Genomic DNA, 14,189 nt, shown 5'->3' on the forward strand with positions numbered 1-14,189 from the left:
ACATAAAGAATAGTATATCGATATACCAAATATAGTTTTCGGTATATTTTAGTATTTTTGGTACATTAATTTGGTATATGTTAGGAATAATACGGTATCGCATTGTGCCTACATTCAAGAAACATTTCTTGATTAGCGTCAACAAGAGATACAAAGAATAGTATATATAGTTTTTGGTATATTAATTTGGCATGTATTAAGAATAATACTGTAACGTATTATGCCTACAGTCAGGAGTATATTTCTTGATTGCGTCATCAGCGGAAAGATACTAAAATATACTGAAGCCTATATTCGGTATATTGATATACTAGAATATATAGTATAAATAAACCGAAATCTATATTATCATCGAAAACAATACATAACGGTATTATTTTTAGTAATATACTAAAAGTACTAAAAAAATACCAAAGTATATATTTTGTATATTGATATATGAAATATAGCATTTGGTACTATACATAATAAGGTATCGATATACGAAAAGTACACCATTTGGTATATTCTAGTATTTTCGGTATATTAATTTGGTATAATATGACAACAATGATGTCACGTATTTTGTCTACCAAATATACCAAATATATCCTTTGGTATGTTCCCGAATTTTTCAATAGCTAAATTTGGTATATTTGAGGGATATAATACCTCAATTGTCAACAGGTGATATGTATATTTTAGTATATATTTTGGTATATTAATTGAGTATATTTTAATAAACATACCACAATACTTTTATTGAAAATGGTATTTCACAGTCGAGTACACCCAACTGCAGCTTGCATACTGTTTTTTTTTTGCTTTAGACATTGGCTAAGACACTAGCTGAAAGCTTTCTCATTGCTTCTCATTAATGGCCCTGAGAAGCCGCATAAACAACTGAGGTTTGCTTCGTCTACGTCCGTCAGACAGTCCGACAGACCAACCGACTGAGCGACAGTTGAGACATCAAATATTTGTCAAGCGATCCATCTCGGAAACGAGTTCTAAGCTCTCGTGAAATTTGGCCAACAAAATGTGCTGCTCGCTGTTCGGTTGTTGAGCTGCCTAATGATAATGAGAAACACAATGAGCGCAAGTACTAACTGGCTTAAATATCAAATACACACTTACCTACCCTCTCTCCCCTCTGTCGCCCCTCTCCCCACACTCCTCTCTCCATTGAGCACATCCCCAAATACGTTCGAGATACTCGCTCGTTGTAGTTATGCGAGTGACACGCCCAAAAATGGGCCAGCTGTTTGCCCAATTGGCGGACATCAACTGCAAACATCTAAAGTTGCGTCGCACACACCACAACCAACACACACACACCACATACACACACACACACACTCAACACTCTACACTCTGTGGATATAAAATGCGCTCAAGCGTTACGATTTCGCAATTGCCAAGCAAATAAAATCGCATACGATATCAAAAAAAATTCTCAGCGCACAGAGCAAAGCAACAAAAACAACTAAACAGCAACAACAAATAGTAGCAACAGCAACCAACAAAAAACAGTAGCAACAACATCAACAGCAACAGTTCCGCCAACGGTTCGGCTACTTAATCTTGTGCTCAGTGTCGCTGCAATGCGAGCGAATTAACAGCACATAACATTTGCGTTTATTAAATGGACTGCAAAAGATTTACTAAACACTTTTGGTGACCTTAGCAAAGATCACAAACGTAGTAAAAGTATCTGTGAGATACTAAAGTATCTGTGCTTTAGAAGCAACATCAAATTAGTAGCTGGGAAAGAGGCAATAAACTAAATGAAACTAAGTATAAAATATGGTTTCACGGCTATATAAGAAAAGATTGAACTTAAGTGCATCAATTGAGCTTAGCTAACTATTTAGTTATGATAATGATAATCTAAATATATAATTTTAATATATTTTTTTTTTTACTTTTTATTTAAAATGCAGCATGTAAGCTCAGCACATTATCTTTTTCTAAATTTTCTGATACCCAATGAGTTTAGTCGCATGAAAAACTGCAAGAAATTCAATAAATCTCTTCACAATAAAAAACACATCTCGCTTTGCACTTGGTATTAAATGCAGCTCATTGTGTAGCTCCAATAATTTAGATATTAAATAAATTTGATAGAATGATAGACCCCAAAAATATAATAAATGTGTTCACAATAAACTACATAGTTCATATTTGCACTTAATATTAAATGCAACATGTAAGCTTAGCACATTATCTATTTCTAATTATTCTGATACCCAATATAATAAATCTGTTGACAATAAACTAAACTCTTTGCACTTAAATGCAACATGTAAACCGCTCACATTATCTAGCTCTGATTACTGCCAACAGCAGTTCATTCATAATTCATAAATCTGTTCAATGATAAGCTGACAACAAAAACATAGAACACTCTCTATATTAATCTTTGTAAATTTAACCATAAATCCAATGCAATTACTTCAACTACATTTCTATCTAATATTAATCAGCTGTTTTGGCAAACTAAATGATAAAAATGAATTAAATCTGCTCAACAAGTGATGGGAATTTAGGGATTTATTACTTCCATCAATCAGTTATATATTTCTTCAAAGTAATAATCCAATTTTCACACAGCTAAATCTTAAATGAAAACACTTTAAACGAACTTATGTTTGCAATGAGGCATTCTTCTAAAAAATAAACTAAGAAATTTCCGAGCTGCCAAATAACAAACCTTTAGTCAATGAACTTTAGTTCAACCTTTTTTTTTGTGTGTGATGATGTGTGTGGGAAGCACATTTAAAATTTTGAGTGTGTTCTGTGGCACACCTCTCTGTGAATTTCATTGAAATTGCTTATTAATATTTTGATTTTTCATTGTTGTTGTCGTTGTTGTCGTTGTTGTCGTTGTCGTTAGTTTGGCGGAAAGTTAATGCCTCGTTTTGGGCCGCACAAGGCGCAATTTTTAGATTATTTACCTGAACACAAGCACAAGCAAATAGATAAACAAAAACAACAAGCGAGTACTTTGTCCGTCCAGCTAAAAAACACTTGAATCCCAGCGATATATAGATAGATAGATACATATTTGCACACTGTAGTGGACCTTCATCTCGACTTTTTGCTCAGCTGCTGCCGAACTTTGCATTAAAAAAGGCCAACCGGAAAAACAGGCAAAGGGAAGAGAATGGAAGGGAGGAAGGAGAAGGGAGAGAATGTTACATGACAATTATGAAGTGAATGCAATCAATATCACATTCGAATAGTTAATTAGACAGACTTATTGATTAGCTTTCATAATTATTATTTAAATTATATAGGAATTGAGCAGCTTAAGGTGAGATAATTATAGGAAATTCTTGCTATTAAATTTGAAACGTGCATAACAAATTCTTAAACACTTTGAACTTGAGAGGGAGGAAGAAAAAGTTGTAAAAATTTAATATTGATTCTATTTCTGATTATCTAATGTGTGCAGTAAAAATGCTAATTAGTTAAATCGAAAGTACTTTATCTAAAGGTTCCTATAATCAAAGTCGAACTTAATGAATATTTAGTATACATTATAGAATAGTAAATTACATAAATGGCAAATAAAGACAAGTTAAGGTAATAATTTTACGCCTTTAATATTTCCTCAAATAAATACCTTAAAGTCATTTTGATTTTAGTACTTTTGTTTATGGATTAAATATGCTAATTATCTAATAAGACCTTAATTTTGAACAAAGGGAAATAAAAGTCTGTAAAGTCTAGTCGATGTAATCATTTAATAATGCTTTCAACCTTTCGTCAAATAAAAAAACTTTATAATTTTATAAGAATTTGACTTTGATTTCAAAATAAAGCAAATTAAAATACAGCAAATATACTAAAGATTATATTTGGTATATTGATACAGTACTTCGATTTAAAATTATACCAAATTGAAAAACAGAAAACATACTAAATGTAATATCTGGTATATTTATATGGTACTTTGTTTTAAAAATATACCAAATTAAATTTCAGAAAATATACTGAAGGTTATATTTAGAATGTAGATATATTACTTTGATTTAAAAATAAACCAAATTGAAATACTGAAAATATACTAAAGGTTATATTTAATATTTTGATATAGTTCTTTGATTTAAAAATATACCAAATTAAATTACAGAAAATATACTAAAATGTACTAAAGGTCGTATTTGGTATATTTATATAGTACTTTGATGTGAAAATATACCAAATTGTCACTCAGCTAATATACTAAAATACACTAAAGCTCATTTTTAGTATATTGATATAGTACTTTGATTTAAAAATATACCAAATTTAAACACAGAAAATATACTGAAATATAATAAAGGTTATATTTAGCATGTTGATATAATACTTCGATTTTAAAAGATACCAAATTGAAATTCAGAAAATATACTAAAATATACTAAAGGTCATATTTTATATATTGATATAGTACTTTGATTTAAAAATATACCCAATTAAAATTCAGCAAATATACTAAAGGTTATATTTGGTATATTGATATAGCACTTTATTCAAGGGAGTGCAATAAAAATGCAAGTTTTATAAATAAAAAGAAGCTAATCTTTAGTTTAGCAAAATAAAGGAATAATTACAATGAAGTCAAGGCAAATCATTGTCTACTACTCTCGACATTTCCTTATAAAGAGTCTTCAGGTAAAGCACTTTTGTGTAAAATAAATGCGAGTTTTAATGCAACATTCAATCATCTGTAGAAGTTGAAGCGAGGTAAGCTAACCTTCCATGGCAGGCAGCGAAAATAAAAGAAGAGCAGCGTCTGCAGCTTCTGTGAAAAGCGAAGGTCTTGTGGCATGTTGTGGCTAATTAAAATTGTTAACTGGCAGGCTTAAGTTAAGGCCATGGCAGAGGCAAAAGCAGACGGCAGACAGCATCCCTTGACCAAGGCAACCGTCGTGGCTAATAAGTCACTAATCTCTGTGCAAAGTCTGTCACAAAAACACAGACCAAACAGACAAGAGGCAACAGACAAGAGACCATCGTCATGCGAGTAAAACAGCAAATTACGATTTAATATAATGCGAGTACTTACTCGTACTTTTGTGTCCAATATTCGGCTAAAACAAAACCCATAAACCACAAAGGCTGAGACAGTTTCAAAGGCAACATCCAAATGACAATGTCAAGTGAATAGTATGTGAATATATCTGTGAGTGTATGTGAATGTATGTGGACTATTCATTGTTGTTACTTTTGTTGCTTTTTGACAACTTCATCAACGTCTCTCTCAGCTTCAACCTCAAACATTTGCCCAATTTCAATGTCATCACAACAACAACAACAACAAAAATAGAGAAGTTTTCATTTGTTATTCTGCTGCTTCTTCATTGCTGATTTGTTTATAGCAAGTTCAATGTAGGCGGCGTATTAACAAAGTATTCATTAAAACCAACTAAAAATACTTTAACTAACTACGCATATTCTATTTCAATTTATGACAGCAAGTTCGCTTTATACAATTGTCTTTTTGTTTATGCGAATTTGAATAAAACTTTTTGGCTTTATAATGGCAAAAATTTAAAAGTTGTTTTAAACACTTCCGATTTCTCTGTTTAACACCTTTTTTAGAAACTATTTAGTCACATTACTTTAAAAAGGCATTTTAAATTAATAGTAAAATTACTTAATATTAATGCTAAAGAAAAATTGAAATTTAGAAACATAAAAAATGCGACATCTGAATTCTAAATGAATAAGAAATAAATAACAAATAGCAATAAATTCTCAGGCACATAAATCCCATTCTAATTTCCTTAAAATGAAAATACAATCCAACACAATCGTAAATAAGTTATCTATTAATAAATGCATTTAATTCTAGGGAAAACAAAGTTTGGTGAACTGCAAATAAGGTTGACAGAATGTTGACAAAACATTTAGCAAATTGCGCTTTGAATTTACAGTTGTCAGTTAATTCTTTCGTATTTGACCAATTACAAAGGGAAACACAAGATCATTATCATAGTTAGACAACAATTATTTTGCCACTTGTCTTTGTCAAGGTCTGTAAAAGTCACAAATGTGACGACCTTTCATTAACGTCTTTCGATTCTTACGGAAGCCACAACAAATATTTAATTGACTACATTAAATGTAAAAAATAGAAGAATTCTGTAAAAATTCGAAATGTGTTTTGAGTAATGTTATTTGTTTATCGCATTAAACTGAGACAGAGACTGAGAATGAGACTGAGACTTTTGTATTTACCTAATTAATTCATTGCAAATTGTTTGCCTGCCTTTGTCGCTTGAGGGAGAGAAGCAAACGGAAATAATTAACACTCGAGATGCACTTGCAAAAAATCACGAAATCTTGAAATCTCAAAAGTGAAGTTCAAGCTGCATTAGCTGCGCTTTTTGGGTTAGACAAATCGAATAAACGAGCAACAAATTGAACAAATGACTTGATCATGACAAGTCAGTTAATTAACTTGAGTTTTGAGCAAACAAAAAACACGAACTCCACAAATTATCATTTAAATACTTTGTGTGCCTATTTATAGAGCAACAAAACCAATTCGGGAAGAGTTAAAAATAAGAAGCATAAATTATAATATTAGCATATTTACTAAGTAATCAACTAAAAATAAATTAGAATACTTGTATAATCCGCAATGCTCAAATTTGGTTCAAGTTGTTTGTTGAACTCTCCAAAAATTTTGTGAATCTTTAAAGCTAATGACCTTAATTTCTTAAAATAACAAATAATTAATAATTTGATGAGAAGTTTAGTGAGTTTCCTACGCATTATATTTTAATTTTTAATACATCTACATATTTAATGAAAGTGAATTTTGCAATGCTCCCTTTTTGGATAGTGCGACAAATTGGTTCAGGAAATATGTTATTCTTTAAATTTATAAAGCAAATGAAACTCATTTTCAGACATTACCAAAAAAGTAAAGTAAGGTACTTTACTTCAAAGTATTTTAAAAGGTTGCAGACACTGAAACAAGTTTATAAATTGTAGAGTCGCAATTTGAAGCTACTTAGCTTAATTGGTGACAATCTGATTATCATCAGCTACTTATTATAATTATAATTCCAAAAAAAAGTTAATACACAAAATAATGAAGGAATTAAGCGCCAAATATTTGTTGGCAAAAGATTTCGTTTTAAGTGATGAGCAAAGATTAAAATGACAAATTGATATCAAATGTAAAGTTGATATGTAAAACAGAAATGAAATATTAAAATATTAAATATGAAAGAATATTTACATCTATTATTGTTACTTCAATCTTATTACATCAATCATTATTGAAGAAAGTGAAGAATAGATTCCTTGTGGCAAATATATTGCTAAGGACAGAAAATTTAAGAATACAAAATGAATTTCTTAAATTGAAATTCAATGTAAACAAAAATGACTTGAAATAAAATGTATCAAACTGATTAAAAAAAGTGGTACATCTTTTCAATAAAGAGTGAATGTGAAGAATACTAAATAAGGTGTTGAATGATGTAAACAAAAATTAATAAAATAAAATAAAATAAAGTTGCAAATGGCTTAAATCGAAATGAATGTAAACGAAAATCATCTAAAATTAAATGTGCCACATTTATTGAAAATGTATGTACTAAAAAGAATTTTCAGAATTCACAACAAAGTTACTTAATTCAAAATAAAAACCACTTAAAACGCAATCGCAAATTAACGTAAATAAAAAAGCTCTTAAATCGGGAAGCAATCGACTGCAAATAATTGTCACGCATTTTCGCATAAAGTATCTGATTTATCAACTTTGTTTCGCTGTAGACAATAAACTATTTGAGTACGCATAAATATGAAATAAAGTACATTCAAGCAGGTGAATGCGAGTGCGTATTTGTATTTGTCATATTCAAGTAAGTAGAAGTGGAGGTGAGGAAGAGAATGGAGGGGAAGACAGACAAGTTAATAGCCCGAGTAGCTGAACCGCATGTTTTCCTTAATTAGCTGAACCGCGTTGGTTGTTAAACTAGGCTTGAACTTTGGCTGGAATTTACAAGTGAAAAAGCGTTAAGCGTGTCAGAGGTTAGCCAATTAATTTGCCATGCATGCTGACCAACTGACTGAGTTTCGTGGCTTACACTGCGTATACTTTATACTCACTGGAGTTTATAGTGTTGTCTGATTATGTTGAAATCAATTTGTTGCATTTTTCGCATTGCTTTTGTTCGACTCGAGTTGAGTTGAGCGCACTAATTAGCTCAATTAACAGTTAATATCTAAACATGACTCCATTCGCAGTATCTTTCAATCGTGTTTCCCATTTGTTTTGATTTTGTAAATCGCCACAAATGGGCCAACGACAACAGTCGCTCAGATCATTTATTGGTTTAAAACGGAATTTGGGAATCAGCTGATTTCGATTTGAGCTCAGCTGTTTATGCAGTCTGAGCAGAGAAGGATAATAATTCTAGAATTGCCGGCAATATCTGTCTGTCTGTCCGCTATGTTTTGATTATGCGGCACACGTACAACGCGAGTTGGCAGATAAAACTCTGTTAATTGTTTTCATTAGTCATAACACACAACAAGCGTCGACAATTTGCACATATTTACGCATTGCAAAATCGCAAGTGTCTCGCCTTATTCTCGTATATCATCATGACGGAAACAAAGTTCTCTCGCGTTCTTTACTTTTTTCACATTCCGTTTGTAAACAATTTCACAACACAGAACGCAGATCACAGATCACAGATCAGGCCAAAGTTCGCAAACGAAACTTCTTCACGTAACACGCGTCGTATGCGCAATGTGTAGGCGTAATCTTAACTCTACAGTTTGGCATGCACTGCTCACGTGTTATTTCCATTAACTGACAATCTTTTCTATTTCTGTTTGCTGTTTACATCGCTTAATTGCTAATTTATGGCATTTAATTTTAATCGGAAAACTTCTCTTCTCACAAATATTCCGCGTAAAGTTTGCACATCAAATTATTATTATAGCCAAATGGAAAATTTAACAGTTTCCAGGTAAATGATTTCACAATAGACCAAAAGTCAAAGTTCTTATTCTAATGAGGCAATCACTTGATTCTTATGCGTCGCACCGCAAAGCACACGTGTCGTATACGCAATCAGGCGGAAAGGGAAACCCATTCAATACAGTTTGACAGTCCTTGGCTTTGTCAGACGATTTGCATAAATGAGTCATGGTTATAGTAAGAAGGGGTATTAGTTATTTAACTATTATCAGGAATTTACGCAAAGTGAGTGTGTTTCTTGAAGGGAAAAGCAATGTAAACTTGGCAAGTTTAAATTTCCTTGAATTTAATAGAATGTGCGATAGTTACCATAAATCAACAACTTTTTATGACGCCTTGATTTTTCAGTAAAATATAATTACTAGCTAGAATTTACACCATATAAAGCTACGTTGTTAAGAGAAAAGTCATGTACATTTTCAGTTTGAAAGACAATATTTGAATCTAATTTTCAGATGGGAATTTTAAGTAAACTGAAAGAGCAATAAATTCAAAACTACTTTTGATGAGAGTACGAAATATGATATAATCATTATATGTAAAGAAAATATAAAATATAATATAATCATTATATGGAATTTAAATATTATTAAGTTTTCTGCTTTAAGGAATACTTTTTAATCCAATATTTTTAAAAGAGAATTAATCAAAGTCAATTTGAATTTGTGAGTTTATTTAATAGAACCTTTAAAATAAAGTTAAAAGGAAATATCATTGTTTGTAAAGTATTTTATGAATTTGTAAGTTAAACTAATAGAACCCTTAGAATAAAGTAAAAATTAAATATCATTGTAAAGAATTCTAAGTGTTTTATATAGTATATTTAAATATTTTATACTTAAACATGTGAGCTGAACTAATAGCATCTTTAAAATTTAATTTAATTTTTTAATCATTTTAACATTTAGTCATTGTTTGTAGAGTATTCTAATTATTTTATATATTATATTTAAACATGTGAGCTAAGCTAATAGAATCTTTTAAATAAAGTAAAAATGAATTGTTTATATAGTATTCTAAGTATTCTCAGTATAAGTTGAATTTGTAGGAAAATTAATAAGATCTTTGAAAAATGAGTTATCATTGTTTGTAGAGTATTCCAAGTATTTTTATATTTAAACAAATGTGTATCAAAACATCTCGTGCTCTTTTGCAATCTTTCTTTTTCTCTGCTTCCCTCTCTTTCTTGCTCTCTCTTTCACTCTCTCTGTGTGTGGATCTTCTTCTGCTGGGCTTTTTATGAATGCCCAAAATCACAGTTGGCTGTCAATGTCAGTTCGTTGTTGTGTTTACAAATTAGCATGCCGCCGACCAGGCAAAAAGACTTTGCCCCGTGCCGCCCCCCGCCCCACGGGTCAATGTTAAAGGCGGATCCTGTTCTAGACAAACGTGCGTTTGAATTATTTATAGAGAGTGAGTGAGTGAGTAAATGTGTGTAAGTGTGCGTGTGTAAATGTGTGTGTGGTGGAGTCCACACTTCCATTTGCCTGCTCTCGAAGTGCTAAGCAATTTTTATGTTTGGGGAATTTTGCGCTGAGCACATTGACCGCAGTGTGATCGGAGAGCGCGATCTTTAGATCAGTCAGAATGGAAAAAGAAGAAGAAGCAGATGAAGAAGAAGAAGCAGAAGGGTAAGTCTGTAAATTTCATGCTAAATGTGAACTACGTGAGTGGAATTCCAAGTAAAGAGCAAAGAGCACGCGGAATAATGTAATGTAATAATGTCTTTGAAAGCGAAATCCCGAGCGATTCAATAACTCATTCAATTGGCAGGCCACAAAATAACATACAGGGGGAATTTCTGAAGGAACCGGTTAAAGCGTTCCCATTATCATTACCTAGGCATTAACAAGTTCAATCAATTCCGCTAAAGAAGAAAAAACATCCTCTCAATAAGCAACACAATACGGAAGTGAACATCAAACTATTTATAAATATTGTATATCAGATTGATATGGCAACGAGAAGAAGAAGAAGCTGGGAGTCATCCCGATCTTGCACTAGGCGGGGAGTCATAAAACATTCTTGCCTCACCAGACGCAAAATAAACGCTTGAAAGTTGTTTCCAAAAGTTGTTTTAAATTGGCAACACAACAGGGCCAAGTTAACCGACTCGGCTATAACAACAAAGGCGTTGCCTCTCTCATCAGCCGGACATAATGTGACAACGCAGGCAGGTAAAACGATGCGATGCGATGCGATGCTCCCGGACAACAAGAAGAGTCAAGTCCAAGGTTGAGCATGGACTGGGGTTAATTTTGTGTGATCTGTGATCTGTGCGGGGATTTCCACTGCAGCTTGTAAATGGCACTGCATAACGAGCAATCAGTTAACACAAATCTGCTAATTATAGTGCTGCTGACTCATGATTAACTGCACTGCCAAATATGTAAGAAGAAGAACAACAGCATAACAAGAACCATGGCTGGAGAGTTGCTAGAACTTTGAACTGCTAAATATGTAAGAAGAAGAATAGCATAACAAGAACCATGGCTGGAGAGTTGCTAGACAACAGCATAACAGGAGAGTCGCTAGAACTTTGAACTGCATCTCCAGCCCTGCAAGCGCCCTCTATGTAAACAAAAGTCAGCTGATCATCGATGGCAGCACCTCAAGCGAATTAGACGAAAAAAGGGAGAGTGAAGAGAGCGAGATGGCAACAAGTGCCATAAATCATAAATTACACATTAGTAATTAGTTGCCTGATAGCGAATATATATTAATTAGCCAATTATAGCGAGTATTATATTATTTATTGGGTCAAGTGTGCAATCGCAAGAAATGTGCATCATAATTTTCGTTGTTTTTGTATTTGCAATTGCCAGTTTCTTTTTTTTTTCTGGTTTGCTGGTGCCGCTGCTTCTACTTCTAGTCTGCGCTTTGTTTATTATTTGAGGTATTTCGTTATTGGGGCAGTGTTGCCAGCTTGTTGGACAAAGCGCAAAGCAGAAACAACAACACAACAGTTGCAAAAGAAGTAATAGCACAAAACGTATGTGAAGAAAACTTACCAACAATGTTGCTGCCCGCTGCGCTTGCTGCTGTAGCTATTGCAGTTGCACTTGTTGTTGTGTAGCTGTCGCTGTTGCACTCGTTGCTGTGTTGTTGTTGTTGTTGTAGCTGTTGTGCTCCTGCTTGCAATCAATTGAAACTGGAACTGAAAACCGCAAAAACCACAACACACAAATATAACGCTAACGCACGGCCAAAAGACTAACTAAGTAAGTATTTAAGTGTGTCTGTATGGTATGTGAGTGTGTTTGTGTGTGAGTGTCTAGCTCATACGTACATATTTCACAAGAACTTTGTAAAAATCAAAAAATTTTCGCAATTGCCTAATGAGCAACGAACGCGAGCGGGAGACAGAAAAGCAAGAAACTGACTAACTGACTGACTGACGTAGACGCGTTTAAGCTTAACTTCTGAATGAAACTGAGCTCAAACTGTGCGGTGCGCCTGTTAAACGCGCAATGTGCGACGACGCGACAGCCATCAGCAGCAGCAGCGACGACAGCAGCGCGTCGGCCGTTGACGTTGACGCGAGCAGCGCGCGCGCAAAAAAAAAGCTGTGCGGGTGAGCAGGCGCAGAACTAAAGGCGAACTTCAAAAGCTTCTTCTGACTGACAGCTGACATGGAAGCTCGCCCCAGACTGCAGCGCAAAAGTTTTCCATGTAATTGTCCTCCCCCTCTCTCTCTCACTCACTCCATCTCGTTTGAGTGCAGCCACTTAAGCAAACAGACTAATTGCTCCGACAGAGGGCGCGCTCCTGTTCTCGGCAACAGATTGAAGTTCAAGTGAACATCTACATAGACATTTGTTGTACACTACGTAGTAGTTTGTGTATATTTAGTCAAGTCAATTGGGCGCATGCGGCATGCAGCTTGCAACGTTGTAGCCGGCAAAGCCACTTGGCGAGTGAACCCCATGATTATCTAATTAACTTCAAGTGACACTCTCAGTGCAACACAACAACAAGTCATGCAAACAATAGCTGACGCGCGCTGCACTTCACCAAGGTCAAGGGGACGAGGTGTTAAATATTTGCCAGCAACCAACACACCGACAGCAACAACAGCAGACGGCGGTCAAGCAGTCCACAGGCCGTCTGGTCGACTAACGCCATCAGGCGGCTGGCAGATGCAACTCTGTTTGCCAATAATTAGTTGTTGAGGTAATCGTTAATTTTTTCGTTAATGTTAAGCCAACAATAAAATGCGCAGTCGTATTATTGTTGTTAACTTTTACTTAATTGCAGCTCCTTTACTTTTGGCCAGCCAAGCGGCAAACAGCCTTCGCTTAATGCATTTATTTAATATATCTAAATCTATTAACTCGACTCCTGAGTGCAACGTGCACTGCACTGCACTGTTGTTGTCTTTGGGCTTCCCCTGTTCGTCAACGCCCCCTTGACCCACCCGCAAAACGGGGGCAAGGGCCGTGTGAAAACGTAAACAAAAATTTGACCACTTCCGTTTTTATTGACTTGGTATTGGCGTGTTAACTGCCTTGTTTGCAAACGTCGTTTGTCTATTGACCGCGAGTCAACCTCATTGACAATTGGACCCCGCGGGGCATATCCAAAAATACAATTTACATTGTCCGGACTCCGGAGTGCAATTGATTGATTTGAATGCGATTCAAGTCGAGAGTGCAAATTCATCGCTTATTATTTGCTTTTACAAATTATTGACAATAGAATGAACAATGTACAAAGAACATGTTTGAAGGGTGCTCGAATGTTAATTAATTAAATGATTATGAAAATGAACTTTACTTACTTCATTATCTGCATTATGACCGCCTACTACTTGGTTTGGATTTTCATCATTTGAAACTGCGTTGCACACTAGATTTGATCACTTGTTGATAATACTAATAACTTAACTATAAACGGTGTTTCTTGTTTTTTTTGTTTGTGTATGAAAATTAATTAATATTAATTTTATTTGAATCATAATTCAAAGCCAAGTTGTTGCCTGTCAAAAGCTTCGCTTTGCATGCATAATTCATTCTTTTAACGCCAGTGCCTAGAAGTATGCAATGGAATTTTTTCTGTACCTAAAAGTATGCAGGGAAATTTTAATAGCGAGGAAATTTTAATAGCGCGCATTCAAATGATTTGCGAGCGTCGAGGCGAACTTTAGTTGAATAAACTGACGTTTTCATTGCCTTTTGATCACATTCAAGCGTAACTCAATATTTTTGTGTAT

At 33.9% G+C, this 14,189-nt stretch overlaps 1 protein-coding gene across 1 annotated transcript in view; it reads right to left on the minus strand.

Annotated features, from left to right (window-relative positions):
* LOC133839003 (elongation of very long chain fatty acids protein AAEL008004) overlaps positions 1-13,896 on the minus strand; it is a 41,153-nt gene extending 27,257 nt beyond the window's left edge. Inside the window, exon 1 of the mRNA XM_062270287.1 lies at positions 13,758-13,896. The gene's annotated coding sequence lies outside the window, so the exon portion shown is untranslated. The remainder of the gene's footprint in view (positions 1-13,757) is intronic.
* Between the last annotated feature and the right edge of the window lie 293 nt (positions 13,897-14,189).

Source organism: Drosophila sulfurigaster, chromosome 2R (assembly GCF_023558435.1).
Source record: "Drosophila sulfurigaster albostrigata strain 15112-1811.04 chromosome 2R, ASM2355843v2, whole genome shotgun sequence".
NCBI classification, from domain to species: Eukaryota; Metazoa; Arthropoda; class Insecta; order Diptera; family Drosophilidae; genus Drosophila; species Drosophila sulfurigaster.